The sequence below is a fragment of the Hipposideros armiger genome, unplaced genomic scaffold, assembly GCF_001890085.2.
Source record: "Hipposideros armiger isolate ML-2016 unplaced genomic scaffold, ASM189008v1 scaffold_357, whole genome shotgun sequence".
NCBI classification, from domain to species: domain Eukaryota; kingdom Metazoa; phylum Chordata; class Mammalia; order Chiroptera; family Hipposideridae; genus Hipposideros; species Hipposideros armiger.
In genome coordinates this window covers 159,435-175,938 of record NW_017731707.1, presented here as the reverse complement: position 1 = coordinate 175,938, position 16,504 = coordinate 159,435, and the positions used below count along the sequence as shown (strand labels likewise).

Genomic DNA, 16,504 nt, shown 5'->3' with positions numbered 1-16,504 from the left:
GTTAGTGAGACTCCATGGAATTTTCTGTTCATCATACCAATCTACATACTCTTTTTTCTTGTGGGGAAGAGCAAGAGAGACAGTAGAAAGAAAAAACAGACATAGTTTTTACTATATTATTAAAAATCCTATCATCAATATTTTTACATACATATACTTTTTTTTTAAGATTTTTTTTTAATTGGGGAATTGGGGGGATGGGAACAGTGCTGGGGAATTGGGGGAAGGGGAACAGACAAGTTGCTGTCGCCCTGCTCCTCAGTCTAGCTGCGGAGGACGTCGCCCCACCGGCCCAAGTCGGCACCATCAGTCGGCACCATCACTGCGCTCCTCGCGGGCAAGGCAGATCAGCCACCGGCCTCTGGATGGCCACCCACCGAGGCTGCTGGCCGCCCACGCTGGCCTCCGGCCACACACGGAAGCCCACGGCAACCCACCGCCACAGGGTCTGCAGCCCACCCCATAGCCAAAGACCCAGGCCAGCCCAGCTCCAGGCCGTGCTGCCGCCCAGCATCCCAGCCATGGAGGGCAGTGTCACCGGCCCCCACATGTGGGATCCTAACCGGGGCCCCCTGGTGTCCCAAGCCAGCCCTCAACCATCACGCCACTCGCCTGGCCCTACATACATATACTTTTAATTACTCCAATTCTGTTCACGTATAATTGTTTCTTTGGCCCTAATTGCAGTACCTCAACTTTATTCCTGCTATATTTCATTTGTGATGTAGCTCACTTTTCTAGTTTGACAAGATTATCTTGGGTACTAGTTCTCTCATCTAACATTTTCTCTATCTTTCTAACCTTATGTCCTTTAACCTCCTAAAGAACAATTATTTATGGTGTATTTGCTTTGTACCAGAGTACTGTGCTGAATATTGCAGATATAATAGTGTGAAAAATTCATACAGCTGACCTAATGTGTCTTACAATGTGGAGCTATTATACAAATATTTTAAATTGCAAACTAAAGTAAATACTATGATTAAAAGCGGAGGGTACCATGAGAGTATATTATAAAGGGGTGTGTTCTAGTTTTCAGGGTAGGGACAGCCATGCCCAGGTTAGTGCCAATTGAGTGGAGGTCTATCAAGCCTACTGTGTGAATGGGTGCAGTTTGCTGTGGAGGCTGGATTTAGTGAGTCATCCAGGCAGAGGCACCACTAGGCTCTATAATCTGAGTATGGCACATTCAAAGAACTGAGAAAAAGGGATAATGACTAAAACTGAGAGTAGGGAAGGGTGGTACATAATAAAGGTAGAAAAGTGGGCTTGGGCCAAATCATGGAGGCCTTGCAGATTATATTAAAAATGTTTAACCTTAATCATTATGCAGTAAAAAATGTGACTTCAATATCATCATCTAAGATAAAGATAAAAAATGTTGAACATAATGATGTCAAGAAAATCAACAGAAATATCCATACTGATTAATGCTGATAATTAATCACAAACATTGCCTGATATCATATAGGGTGAATTCCCTTTCCTGGTAGGGCTGGTCATGGGTTCACTCCATGGGGCTGGAGGTAGAAGAGGGAGTGCCTATCTCTAGAACAACAAAAGTGATTGTATTAGGGAAACAAGACCTGAAATTGAATTTTGAAGCTGAGTTCAATAAGCTATAAAATGAAAGATCAAATGAGTCTAAAGAAATATTAATTCCTATAGTATTAAAAAAACAACTGAGGTCAAAGTGTGAGGGCTGCAGATTGAGTGTAACCTGGCTTTGTGTAAATAATTGCCTAGAATATTTTTGTCTGGGTTGATTTTTTGTGAGAGATACAATGTGACATATGGGGTAGCCAAATGTGAAATGGGTGTAATCACATAAAAATTATCCACATTTTGTGCACTGCTGTAATGAAAGACATTATTAAATGCCTTGAGAAAGCCTGGCTAGACTATATTTATGGCTCACTATTCCAGAGCAGCAAACTGAGGAATGCTGATCTATTGTTTATAGACTCTATCCTGTTAAAATTAGAAAAAAAACAATTGAAATTACTTGAAACAATTTCCACCTCCTCACACCTCTCACATTCTTTAATTTCCTCCTAGATCGCTGTAATACTCCCATAACCTAACTTTCAAGTTGTCTCACTTTCCTGCTCTATAATACATCCAAAGCAGTAGACTTGAATTTCTTAAATTTGAATTTCTGAACAGATAGGTGCATTCCTATTTGGATTTTTATTCCCCTTATTATCAACCTATTTCTTCCCTTTTCAATTACCCAAAATAAATAAGAAAGCCAACTTGGAGTTGGAGCCAAATTAGAGCAGAGTGCTCTGCTATCCGTAGGTGGTGATATGCTGTCAATAAATCACTAGATGTAAATAACATATCTATCTTAACTATATACATTTTTATTTTTTAAATTATAAATATAACTTAAAACATTTGATTAGGTACAATGCCTTTGTGGCCTAGCCTTCCTGATTTAATTATTTTGGATAGGGTGACAATATAATATTGCTCATCTTTGAGAGTGAACAGCTCTGTTAGTGATTTCACTTTTTTTTTTTTTTAGTTGAGCCATCCTGCTACCTATTGGCAGCTCAGCGGCTGCTCGGCTCAGGCTGGACTTGAACCGCTGTTGCTCAGAGCTCAAACTCTTGAGCGAGCTCTTAACCAAATGAGCCATTCAGCCAGCCCTATGTTAATGATTTCAGAGAGCAGGCATAAATAAAGTAAGACTGTCCTGGTCAAGCTGGGACATTTGGTCATCTACTTTTAGGTCCTATGTTTGTCCTCAGTTACATGCCAGCTAATAAAGTTTGTCCTGGAATCTAATAAACTATGTAATAGAAATGTATAGCATTGACATATCAATATACTAAAAAAATTATTTTAAAATCCTTCCCCTTAGATTTAAATAATCTTTTGTTTTATAGTATTTTAGCCTACCTTTGTATGATTAATCTCTTGTTTTCCAAAATCCAAGGTTCAGGAGTTAGGGCAGTATGTTTAAATTTATCACTTATCACCTATATACTATGTAATTAATTAACACTATTTATGCTGGTCTTTATAGCATTCTTGGAGTAAAGGGTTCTTATTATTTTTTAGTATTAAGATTTGTGTCCAATTTTTTTGAAAATACAACATTGATTATTATATTTACAGTTAAATCTTCTGAGAGTCAAAATTGAGAGAATATTTGCAAGATTTAATCAGGACGCTTTGGCTATGTGAGAAAACATATATTAACATTTATGCAAAAACTAGAATGCATTATTCTTTTTTAGCCATATGATTTTAAGAATAATATCTTTTATAACCTGATAATGATAGCTAAGGAACTGAAAATACTTCACAAGAAATTGAGGAGTTTTTGAGTGACACTTTTTTTGTTTTGTTTTGTTTTTGTCTTGAGGCATTTTTTGTTTTTAATTTGTAAAACTTAGTATGTATTTAGTCTTGAATTTAATGTAAAATATTTTTTAAGTAGGAGAGAGGCAATAGCTTTGATTTTCTTTTCCATTGCTGTTGCAAAATGAAATTTTCTCTCTCTATTTTTTTCCCTGAGGCATTTTAGCTACATGTTCCTCATAATTGAAGTATGTGTGCATATTTATTAATGGATTGCCCATCTATAAGGCAAATGAGATCCTTTTCATATGGAAAAAGCTTTCTATTAGGCCAAAAGCTCTCATTTTTCAGCTGTACCAATTCATATTCTCCTGTCCTTTCTATTATCAGCTACTAGTTGTATGGGCAGAATAGGTCTGAACCTAATGTTCCTATAAAGATTGGTCACTAGGGAACATCATCCAATGTGCTTATCTCAAAAGACAAATGTGTTAATCCTACTCTATTAAGAAGGAGAAAGATAAATCTGACAATGAAAAAAATGTGAAGAGTCATTTTGTTTCGGTTGGGTTAAGAGGTCTTTGGAAAGATTTTTTTTAAAGACACATTTATTCAGTGTTATGATCAGACTGTTACATTTAGCAATCAAGAGCATGGGTGCAAAAAAAAAATCTACATGAAAACCCTTTGTTGGAATGCTTTACACTTTCCACAGAACAGAAACTAAAATAACCTGTTATACAATCAGTCACAAATACAGTTTTCTTTCTTTGCCCATACACATGAGTATTGTCTAATACATGTCTTCTTTGTAGCAGCTAGACCCTGCCACTACTGTGCTTGGCTGGGCTCACAAATCTGTTGTAACCTGTAGCTTCCCTGTCACTTCTCTGGCTCTCCTCTCCTGCTAAGTAAGCTTTGTTTCCTGACAGTAATCAAAACCTCCTGCAACTGCCATAGCTGCTGATGCTGCTGGAACCGCCATAGCCACCTTGGTTTTGTGGTTTGGCAAAGGATTGGCCTCTACCACCATAAGGACCAGAGCTTCTGCCTCCAAAGTTTCCTCCTTCATGGATCCAAAATTTGAAGATTGATGGTTGTAATTGCCAAAATCATTGTAGCTTCTGCCACCTCCAAAATTGCTTCCATCATTACCAAATCCATTATAGCCATTCCCACTGCCACCATAGCCTCCACCACTGCAGTGGCCACCAAAGCCACCTCAACTGCTGAAGTTTCCTCCACAACCAAAGTTGTCATTGCCACCAAAATCACCTCCTCAACCACCACCGAAGTTTCCAGAATCACTTCGACCTCTTTGGCTGGATGAAGCACTTGCCATTTCCTGGTTAGGCAGGGCTTTCCTTACTTCACAGTTGTGGACATTCACAGCATGGTATTTCTGAATGACAGTTTGTCTACAGAGTCTTGGTCATCAAAGGTTACAAAAGCAGAGCCTCTCTTCTTGCCATTGCCTCGGTCAGTCATGATTTCAGTCAGTTCAGTTTTCCCACATTGTTCAAAATTATCTCTCAGGTGATGTTCTTCAGTGTCTTCTTTAATACCACCAACAAAAATCTTTCTCACAGTAAAGTGGGCACCAGGTCTTTGAGAATCATCTCTTGAGACAGCCCTCTTTGGTTCCACAACTTCCATCCACCTTGTGTGGCCTTGCCTTTGAGGTTGCGTTCACCTCCTCCACAGTGGCATAGGTGACAAACCCAAAACCTCCGGAGTGCTTGGTGTTTGGGTCTGTCATCACCACAGTGCCTGTGAGCAGTCCCCATTGCTCAAAATGTCTTCTCAGACCGTCTTTGGTTGTTTCAAAGCTCAAATCTCCAATGAAGGGCTTCCACAGCTGTTCAGGCTCTTTGGGAGAGTCTGACTTAGACATGACAACTAAGGGCGGGGGGGGGGAGATTTTAATGATGCTTACTCAGCGGCGTCCACTGACAAAAAGCCTGGAAATATATATTTCTTTCAAAGTAAGAAAAAGAAAGGAAATTCTGCCACCCCTAAGAGTGTTGTTAGACGCTAGCTGCACTTAATACAGATTTAAATTTGTCTTTAAAATATTGTTCTGCGTAGCAAAGAAAACAGAGTGGAAAGGCAATCTACGACTGGGAGAAAAGCCATATATAGGATAAGAGATTAATCTCCAGATATATAAGGAACAAAAATAGCAAAAAAAAAAAATCGCCTAGTACTCAGTTAAAAATGGGCCTAAGGACTTGAATAGACATTGCTCCAAAGAAGACATACATTGGCCAATGGGTATATGAAAAAATCATCTGTGTTACTAGTCACCAGGGAATGAAAATCAAAACCACAATTAGATATCACCTTATACCTGTAAGTCTGGCTATTATCAAAAAACAAAAGGTGTTGGTGAGGATGTGAAGAAATTGGAACCTTTGCATACTGTTGATTTCAATGCAAAATGGTATAATCGCTATGAAAAACAATATGGAAGTTCTTCAGAAAATTAAAAATACAACTACCTTATAACTCAGCAATTCTACTTCTTAACTGTTTCCAAAAAATTGAAATCAGAATCTCAAAGAGATCTGGGTGCTCCCATGTTCATTACAGAACTATTCACAATAGCCAAGATCTGGAAACAGCCTAACTTTCCATCGAGATGAATGGATAAAGAAAATGTGGTGTATACATGTAGCGGAATACTATTCAGCCTTAAAGAAGAAGGAAATTCTGCAATATGAGACAACACGATGAAACTTGAGGACATCATGCTAAGTGAAATAAACCAGTCACAAAAAGACAAACACTCTATGTTTTCACTTATATGAGGCATCTTGTATAGTCAAATTCATAGAAGACAAGTGGAATGGTGGTTTCCAGAGACTGGGGGAAGTGAAATAAGGAGTCACTAATCAATGGAGTAAAGTTTTAGCTAAGTGAGATGCATAAGCTCTAGAGATCTATACAGCATTGTATTTGCCGTCAACAATAATGCATTGCACCCCTAAAATTTGTTAAGAGAGTAGATCTCATGTTAACTGTTCTTACCCCAATAAATTAAAAAATAATTTTTTGAAACTGAGAGTAGAAACTGTTTTGGTTTTTTTTTCCTTTTTTTTTAAAACTCAAGGACACTGAGCTGGCACAGATACTCCCCCGCCCGTCTACTTAGGCTCTGTCATAGTGCCTGGTCTATACTTTGGCTACACATTTCTTATATAAACTGTGTCTTTTCCTAAGCTAAACTTAAAGTAGCTTGATATAGGTAAGCACTTAATTCACTTAATAGTAAAATCAGTAAAAAAAGCAGTGGTTTAAAATTTTTGCTAAATGATCCAGAAATCTTAATAGAAGTTCCAGGAAGATAAAAGCCTCAGGGTACTATATAAATTAGAAGGAAAAAAAAAAGACCATCATTTCCATTTCTTTAAAAATAGATTTATCTTGTTCTTTCTTAATTAGAGGGCAAATGTCTTCTATTTTTTATCATTTTTGCCACTGACTGTAAAGTTGGAATAATGCCCCCGCGCCCCTCCCACCCCCTAATAATGTCTGTCTCCTAATTCTCAGAACCTGTGAACATGTTTGTTACAGCATGTATTAGTTTGCTTGGGCTGCCATAACAAAATACCACAAACTGCCTGCCTTAAAACAACAGAAATGTGTTGTCCTACAGGTCTGCAGGCAAGAAGTTTCCATAAAGATGTCGGCAGGGGGCCATGCTCCCTTTGAAGCCAGTAGAGAATTCTTCATTGCCTCTCCTAGCATCTGCTGCTTGCTGGCAGTCCTTGGCATGCCTTTGCTTGTAGATGCATACCTCCAACCTCTGCCTACACGGTTACATGGCTATCTTCCCTCTGTATGCTTGTCTCATTTTATTATAAGAACACCAGTCATATTGGATTAAGAGTTTGTACTACTCCGACATGAGCTCATTTTAACTAATCTGCAACAACTCTATTTTCAAATTAGGTCACATTCCGAGGTACTGGGAGTTAGAACTTTAACATATATTTTTGGGTGGCACAATTCAACCCATAGTACATGGCAGCGATAGTTAAGGTTACAAATTGATAGCCAAATGATTTTGAGATGGGGAGATTATCCTAGATTTTTTTGAGGGGGATCAGTGTAATCACAAGGCACTTTATAGGTGAAAGAGGGAAGCAGGAGAATCAAAGTGATACATTGTGAGACCCAAGCTGCCATTGCTGGCTTGAAGGGGTCATAAACCAAGGAGTATGGGCAATATCTAGAAGCTGGAAAAAGCAAGAAAATGGATTCTCCCCTACAGCTACCAGAAAGGAATGCGGTCCTATAGATACGTGAATTTTAGCCCAGGGAGAGCTGTTTTTGGATTTCTGACTTCCAGAGCTGTAAAACAATACATTTTCATTATTTTAAGCCAGTATGGTTGCAGTAGTCTGTTACCGCAGCAATAGGAAATTAATACACTCACCCTTGCTAATGAAGTACATACAGAGATCTTGAGGAACCTGGGTTAGAGTATCTTTTTTTCTGATATGACCATCTTTACATGCTTAGCGTTATGTTTTCTTTCTGATTCTCTTTTGTTCCCATTCCTAATATATTAACCATAGAATTGTTGACTCAAAAATTTGGAAGAAATTTTGAAAACTCTGTAGTTCAATCTACTGTTTCAAGCTTAAGTCCTCTCTACATCATCCTTCAGAGGTTATCATGGGTGCCTGATTTTTCTTGTTTTATGTGAATTGCCTAAATATTAACTACCTGGGAAACACTAAATCCTCCAATCTTCCTTTTAACATACTTGAAAAATCCAGCCCCTTATATAGCACCCTAACCACTCAATAATGCTCAAGATTCTTGATGACTTACATTCTTTCCGACCACCTTTTATTTTAATTTCCTCCTTTTGGTCAATCCGTGATCTCTGCTTTATATCTCACTACCTGCATTTTTTTTCCCTGCCTCAATTCCATTAATCTGAAATACAGAATTCAACTCTTTCCTTTAGTTACCCCAAAGTATCATACAGTCGACTGCACTAAAGATAGAAGCAGAATTTTTTTTCAGAGAATGATGATAATATTAACCCCCCTTTTTTCTGAGCCCTGTAATATGGGAAAGCAATGGAGATTAAGAAATGCCCCCCCCCATTTTGTGTTCCAAGTAAAGGCTAATGGCAAAGAACCTCCTCGTCCTCTGATATAAAAAGACCAATGTTTATCCTGTCTTGGGACACCTGCAAGGCTTGTGATGACTCTCATTTTCCTTCCTCTCTAGAACTTCAGGCCCCCTTCCTTTGCCTTGATATGTTTCTCATTAATGACATATTTTATGCAGTAACCTGAATAAAATATATCCTTAATTGTCCAGTGTATTTTGTCTTTCTCATCAGCAAGCAATTTAAACGTAAATATTACACATGCATTTTCCCAAAGTCTTTTGCAATGTCCTCCCTAGTAGGTCCAGCTTTCTGTCATCTTGCTAAATTCATTATTTGTTTTTAAATCTAAAATTTTATTGTTTCTTTAATTTATTGGGGTTTTCATCCCTTTCCTGTCTAGAATGCCAGAGCCAAATATCTTTCATTTTCTAATAGGCTCTTTTATCTCTCCCTGTTTTTTTTTTTGTTTTGTTTTTTTTTACATTTTCCTTGCAAATCACCATGTAGGGTTTCTCTCTTCTCACACAAATGGCCTCCTAAAATCATTTTTTCTGAAATACCTGCCACCACCTCTTTGTATCATTTTAATTCTCATTAAAAAGACTGAAGGCCAGTAATTCAGAACCCCTAAAGCCTAGACTGACATGTTCAAATGATGTATGAAAATAATAGCTAACAATTTTAATTAAAATTATTTAAATGTTTACAGTTCATCTCATTAGCAATATTTACCAACAACTTTGTAATGCAGATTTTTTTCTTCATTGAAGGTAATTGTCAGAGAAATGAGGTGTCTTGCTCTTAACTTTATATAATAAATTGGAGCCAGTATAAGGCCAATGATATAGTCACAGATGGTAACCACACAACTTACTCAACCTGTTGACTCCTATCTACACCCCTATTAAATATGTACAAAAATATTATAAGGAAAACACACTGTACAGAAATAGAATGAACTGACCACTAATAATGCATAAATGCATTTGTTTTGAAACTTGATACCTTTTGAGCTAGTGGAGGTTTTAGTTTCATCATACGTAAAGTGTTATTAATATTAATCAGAAGGAGATCTAATGATTTGCATTGTGTGTATATATATATATATGTATACATATATATATATATTATATATACATATTTAGTTTAGGAGTAAATATAGAAAGTGTTAACTCTGAATTCTGGAAGGTGTTGAATGTTGTAAATAATATTTCAAGAGGGACTGACTTTGCAAAATGTTTACTTTCTTATCACCACAAACCTGAGTTGAGCCCCTATTGCAGTTGAGAGTCAATCTCATGAAGCAGAATATTAACCTAATTGCCAACTAGAGCACCTCATCCTAGTGTTAATGATAATAAAATGAGAAAAGTGCACTTGTGTTTGGAGTAAGTTTAATTAGGAGAAGAGCTGCTTGTGATATAATTAACTTCATTTCGTAGGTAGGTCAGGGAGGCATTTTCAAAGGGTTTTTGTTATGACCAAAAGATGAAAGGATGAAATAATGAAGGGATGCTCTTGAATTATAATAAACGACCAGTACCAAGTTTTCAACTTCATGGATACTACATGTGAGATGGCTGTAGTCCGTGGAAATAAAGAAAATATCTGTGAATTCAGGTTTCTCACATCTTTCACCTGGTGTTTTCACTGCTGAGAGAAAAGTCAAGGGGCCTCTAAGTGGTAGGTTGCATCTTATAGTGGCTCTTACAAATGATTGGTTTGGGTTACAATCAACAGTGGTAGCTGCTGCCTTGATTATTTTCGAGCCCCTTACTATAGCAAGGAGGATGGGATAATAGGAAACGGAAGCAATGTGATGAGCACATAAAAATGTAACCAGATAAAAACTATTTTTAACTTTTTTCTGATGTTCTGCTCTCAGTTTCCTTCAGAAATTAAAAAGAGGAAAATAGAAATAGTAGAAATGCTCCATAAAATGAAGCAGCAATGAACATCAGAACACATATATCTTTACGGATAAATGTTTTCAGATTTTTGGTGTATATACCCAGGAGAGGGATTGCTCCAATAAATTTTAATTAAAAAAACAAACAAACAAAAAACCCCACATCAGATTGTATTCAAAGAACTGCTTTTGACCATGTGAACAATTCTTGAGATTGTAATAAAAACAGCAGATAGGGCTTTGACTTAAAAAAAATAGTAAAAAATTTTATTTTAGGAGAAAAAGAAGAAATGCTCCAATGCTTCTTGGAATGAGAGGAAGAAACAAGGAATTGAGGGATTTCCTCCTCAGAGACACTAATTTCTCCTCAAAATAAGAGGCAAAATCGTTTTCTGAAAGGCACGGGGAATTGGCACAACCTATAAAGAATGTAAGAGGGAATAAATTGCTTGCACTTTTAACAATTTTGTCCATCTTGTGATCTTTCAATTTTAAAACATCACAACATGCCAAGGCACAAATTGTCATTGAGTGATTCATTCACGTCCTTCAAGAGGTGGGAAGATTTGAAAAAACTCTTGTGGGGAGAGAGGAAGGTATGGAAGAGAGAGATAAAATAATAATAAAAAAAAACAGAGGAAGAGAGAAAAGAACAGAGGAGAGAGAAGAAGAAAAATTCTGATTAGAAATAATCAGCAATATACTCAGGCAATGTTGCTCGGTCTAACAAGAGCCACAAATTTGAAGGGCCAACCATGTGATGGTCAAGGTTTTTCATTGTTTTTGTGAATCTTATTCTAGGTGTCACGAATAGTTATTTTATATTTTTAGAACATAACTCACTGGGCTCTGTTTCCTAAGACTTATGCAAGGAATTTTAACATTTGAAATCAAAGAACATGGCATGAAAAAAGATAGAAACCCATAAAAATAGAATGGATTTGACACGTCTTTCATAGAGGATCATTTTCTAAGAATATAAGCTTAGCGAGAGCATTTGACTGCTCTGCAGCATATTCAGGGAACCCAGTAAATATAAATTAATATAAAGGCTTAGCTGATCTCTTCATTTAAGAAAATATTGGTCAAATTTAGATACACATACAGTGCCAGTCTATTCTTGAGAACCAAATATTTTTTTAAACATCAAATAAAGATGAAGAGAAATGAAGGCAATATAAAACATGGCTTTTTTTTAAGGTAATCGACAATATTTATACCACTAGGGAAAAGGAAATGTAGTATGTCTGTGGGAAATGGGCTTATGTCAGAGCAAATCAAGATAACTCCGTTCTAGAGCAGATATTGATAAATCCTGACAATAGAAGAGAATGCTAGAGCATGCAACACGAGCACCGTTTTCCCTCTCTACACTATTATGTTGCTTTCCATGTACCAGTAATTCAGGTGAATATTTTTCAGGGTTTTCTATATTACAGTCTGATTGCAGTTATAGTATATTGTTAGAGGACATACTTGAGTAACTAATAGACATGGCATACCATTCTCTGCAAGATTTTAAAAATATTTTATACTTGAGAAACTATAGGTAAAGACTCACACTTATTTGGTAGTTGTTAGATAAATGAAAATCACAAAAGTGAAAAAGTGTACTCTTTCTCCCCAAAGCTTGCCACACAGAATTTTTTGAAGTATGAAGGTAAGCAGAAATCTTGAATTAACTTTTTTTTTTCTTCTTAATTTGACCTAACTACTCTCACTCACCCATTCACCAAGAGTGGTGTTTCCAAAATTATGGTCAGCAAAACTAGCCACAGGATATTCTTGTGTCACAAAGAATGTGGTAAGTAGATTTTTAAAATGGCCTCAATGATTCTCACCTCCTGGCTTTCATGGCCGTGAGTGTGGATCTGTGTTAACAGACGGCAGGGTAGGATGAACGTGCAGATGACAGGAGCTGGGCAATTGGTAATGGGGGGGGGTCTGTGGAAATCTCCTCTGATTGCTTTAATTTTCTTTGAGGTAGAAAGTACTGTAATTGGCCGACAGGGAAGGTTTATCGGGCAATAGGGAAGAGAGATGTTGTGAAATGGTCATTTAGGAGCGGGAGACGGCATACATCAGACGGAAATGGTTTGATCGAGTGGCAGCATGACGAGTCCACAGAGGTGGAAATTAGATATCAGAGTCTGGGAATTGGGAGAGAAGTCTGGGCTAGCTAATAAATTTGTGAATTAAGAACCCATTTGATGAGGAGCGAAGTCAGGGAAAGTAATGAAGGAAGCACCAGGAATCTGTCTCTCCATCTAGAAAACAGTTGTACAGGTAGAAACCGAAGTGCCTGTTTAGAACCCTGATGTCTATTTGAACACCTCAGCACCAGGGGAAAGCTTGGCTGGTAAATTGCTGTTAATGTCTGTCCACTTCATCTTTCAGTGCAGTAGTGACTACACAACCCCAGTAGTGACTACCCAACCCCTGAACTCCGCTCCGTGGCAGGCAGCTGTGGAGTTGGCAACACATGCTTCTGGCTTGGGTTGCTGGAGCCAGGGTGGGCAATAAAGACTTTGCATTTCAAATATTGGGGCTCTGTGTTTTAGCTTTAAAATCTATGGATTTAAGTATGATTATCATTCTAGCCAATATATATATATAGCTTTGTTTTTAAACTTTTATTATGGTGTCCTTTAATTTAGTAAGCTAGAGATACAAGTTGATACAGGTTTATTTCTGTACAATGTAACAGAATATATTGAAGGCTTAACGGTAAAGTTATGGTACAGTCTAGAATTCTCATGAGTATGTCCATTTCTTAACAGTTTATTCAGCCACACTTCATCTATCATTATCAAATGACCATCTGTATAAAGAAAACTAAACTTGATGTAAAGGTTATAATATTACATAGAAATGGGCAATTGGAGCATCCAAGAACTTTTAGAGAAAAAGATGAGGTTCTTAAGCCCCAAAGATAAATTAGCTCAAATGACTGTCAACTTCTCATACTACATCTATATAGAAAATTAGAAATCCAGATGTTAAGATTAACTCTTTATATTTTCAAACAAGTATTAAATTGCAATGTAATTTTGAGAACATTCATTTTGTTACTCTGAACAGCTGTTTAATTGACTCAGAGAAATATTTTGTAAAGATAAAATCATATGCATATATAATATGTGCTTTCCCCAAGTTTTCTTAACTGATTTTAATCTAGGTTCATTGAACAACATTGTCTCATATAAATCAATGTAAGACTGTTTTATTCATCCAGGGTTTTGCTAAATTCTAGTAGAATACATTATGTTTTCCCATAGATATTAAGACAACAGCTTTTCTGACACTTTATTTATGAAGGAATTAATTTTAGTAAAGATCTTTAATAAAAATGTTTAATGAGATGTATCAAGCTATGATGTTTTATAATTGTAACATAGTTTAACAGACTTGTGAATATATGAGATGATTTCATGAAATAATAGACTAAGAGGAAAAATAAAGAGGAAAAAATACCTTTAGTTTTTTAAAATATCTTTTGTACAGAGAGGAACACATAATTTTATAGATTGATTTAAAATAGAATAAAGTTAAATATGCCATAATTGCTTTTCACAGATGTGAGTTTGATTTATTGGACCAATTAAGGACATGTTTCTATACAATTTTATTCTTATTTTGTGCAATAGGCTCTGAAAGAGAAGATAAGTATGACTTAAATTTGACTGAAAGGAGTTCTGGGCGTGGCCCTAATTTTGAAGTATCAATAAAAATCCATGAATTATACCATATTATGGCACATTTCTTAAACCTCATCTTAAACCACTGGTGACTTCTTTTTAGATTGATTGAATAGACGATTTTATAAGGAGCTATTTCTGAAAGTGTCAACTTAGCGTAATTAAGAAATCTCATTGGCAGTTTTAAAAGCAATGTATTTCTCTTTTATGTGAAAAACAGAGGGTAAAGAAGAAAAAGAAATTTACCGGAGTCTTCCATTTCAACCTATAATTTGTTTTAATTTTTTGAATGTAGTAATTATCAGCTCAAATAATCAAAACTATTATTGAAATGAAAATTGAACTATTTTGTAAATGTTTAATAAAATTAAAAAAATATATTTGTGGAAATATAGTATTCATAATAATAAGATACTATCATTCCTCTTCTCTATCCCCCAACAAAGAGCATGTGGTAGTAAGATAAGGCCACACAATAATTACCTATGGGCTTATCCTTTACAAGTTATTCTATACTTCTTAGAATAGTACATATTACATATTCTGAGTAGTATGGATAAACCATCAAATTTATTCTATAGGAAATAATGTTTTAGAAAGAGAAAAAAATTAAGAATACCGTAATCTCAGAAGTTTAAGCATATCCTAAAACACAGCTCCGGCCTTACTATTCCCAAGCTCAACAGCATTTTGTGGTTTATTATCAACTATTATATAAATGCAAAGGCTTCATTCAGCTTATGTAGTGCATCCCCAGACTTCCCATTCCAGTTATATCTTCTCTATTCTTCATCCTCTCCTTTATTCTGTTCATCTACTATATCAAATAGTAGAATTATACTATTCCGTATTATACATCTAATAGAATTATACTATTCAATTCCCAAACCATGCCTTATGTTTTGCTTTGTAAAGATTTGACTATGCTGTTTCCTTCACCTAGGAATAGCTCATACCTGTTTAGCAAAAATCCACTCATTTTCTCAACATATCTTAAATGTCTTCTTTTGTGAAGCATTTTCTGACTCTGCCAACCAAATTAAATCTCTCACTCTTTTAAAGCCCCACGGTACTAATGGTACTAGTCTTAGTCTATCTTGTAATATATGCATAGATACATTTGTCTTATTTCCCTTTGCACTCTACTGGAATTTCCATGAGGTAGAACTCGATTAATAATCCTTTTTGTATCCCCTATAACACCAAGATGCTAAATGAATTAGCACCTTAAACAGAAGATACAACAGGAGAATTTTCTTTAACTTCAGTTTCTACAGACTAGCCCTCCAGAATATAAAATGAAAGATCAGCTATTAATAGGAGATTCAAGCTCTGAGAAATTTGGAAACAAATGATCATACCTTTGGTTTATCATAGCCTTCCACAATCATAATATAAAATTTAGATTTTTTTGGTTGTGTAAATAAGAGGAAATCTATATAAATGAGACAGTAGTCAAGATGTAAATATTTCTCCAAAGCTTGGAATTGAGAGTTTTTAATCTGATCTCATTCCTTCATTCACTCTGATAATATTTAAAAGCAACTACTGTACAAATGCACAATACTAGGTTTGAAGGATAATAAACTAACCCTTTGGGCAACATAAATCTAATAAAATGACTATTGTTCATAATACAGCTAAAATGTAGTTCTTAGCTTTTTGTACTTGAGTACATACCTGAAAAAAAGAAAAAGGAAAATAAAACTTTTTTAAAGTTGGGTAGCTTTTCTTATTATTTTTCTTTCAATCCGTGCTTAAAACAAAAGCCACTTTAAAATGAATTTATTTTATGAAGGCTGTGTTTCTAGATGCTTGTGATAGATTTAATTGGCCTTGTCTGGTTTCTTTAGTAATTTTCTTGTGGCCTTTTACCTACATTGCCTCTAATCATGCTCCTTAAGAGGGTTTAGGACGTTACAGGCAGCCTGGATTCAATCTCGCATCTGTGGGCTAGTTCCAGTCCACCTCACTCACCTTGTTTAGTGTTTAAAACTCCTGAATGTGTAGGAGAGAAAAGAGCTCCTCCTCAAAATGTCAGAGTCTGCAGAGGCACAGCATTATCACATGGACTTATCTAATACCTTTAACACATTTCTATTTCCATAATGGTTGTCAAAATTAATGTAACTCTTGAAATTACAACTAAATCACCCATCCAGGTAGCTTCAACAAAATAAAAGGAACTGTGGTGACACCAGTTCTATTTTATTCTTCAACTTTGAGAGATAGCAAAAGTCATATATTCTTCCCCATAGTCTACTAGTGTCCAACATAGCTTCGTCTGAACCTTGATAGCAGGTGCTTTCTTTCCAGAAATTAGCTAAGGGCACAAGTCCTTGAAATGAGATGAGAATTTTAAGATCTAAAGTTAGGCACTGTTTTGTCTTTCTTCAGTTAGCCCCAAGAAATCTCTCTCTCTCTCTCTCTCTCTCTCTCTCTCTCTCTCTC

The 16,504-nt window shown here is 36.1% G+C and overlaps 1 protein-coding gene and 1 pseudogene across 1 annotated transcript in view; one reads left to right on the top strand and one right to left on the bottom strand.

Annotated features, from left to right (window-relative positions):
• The window catches only part of STPG2 (sperm tail PG-rich repeat containing 2), a gene marked incomplete at its 3' end in the record, with an annotated part of 232,443 nt that overhangs the window by 201,610 nt on the left and 14,329 nt on the right, over nucleotides 1-16,504 (top strand). The gene's annotated exons all lie outside the window — the stretch shown is intronic.
• Nucleotides 4,248-5,206, bottom strand: LOC109392928 (heterogeneous nuclear ribonucleoprotein A1-like; annotated as a pseudogene).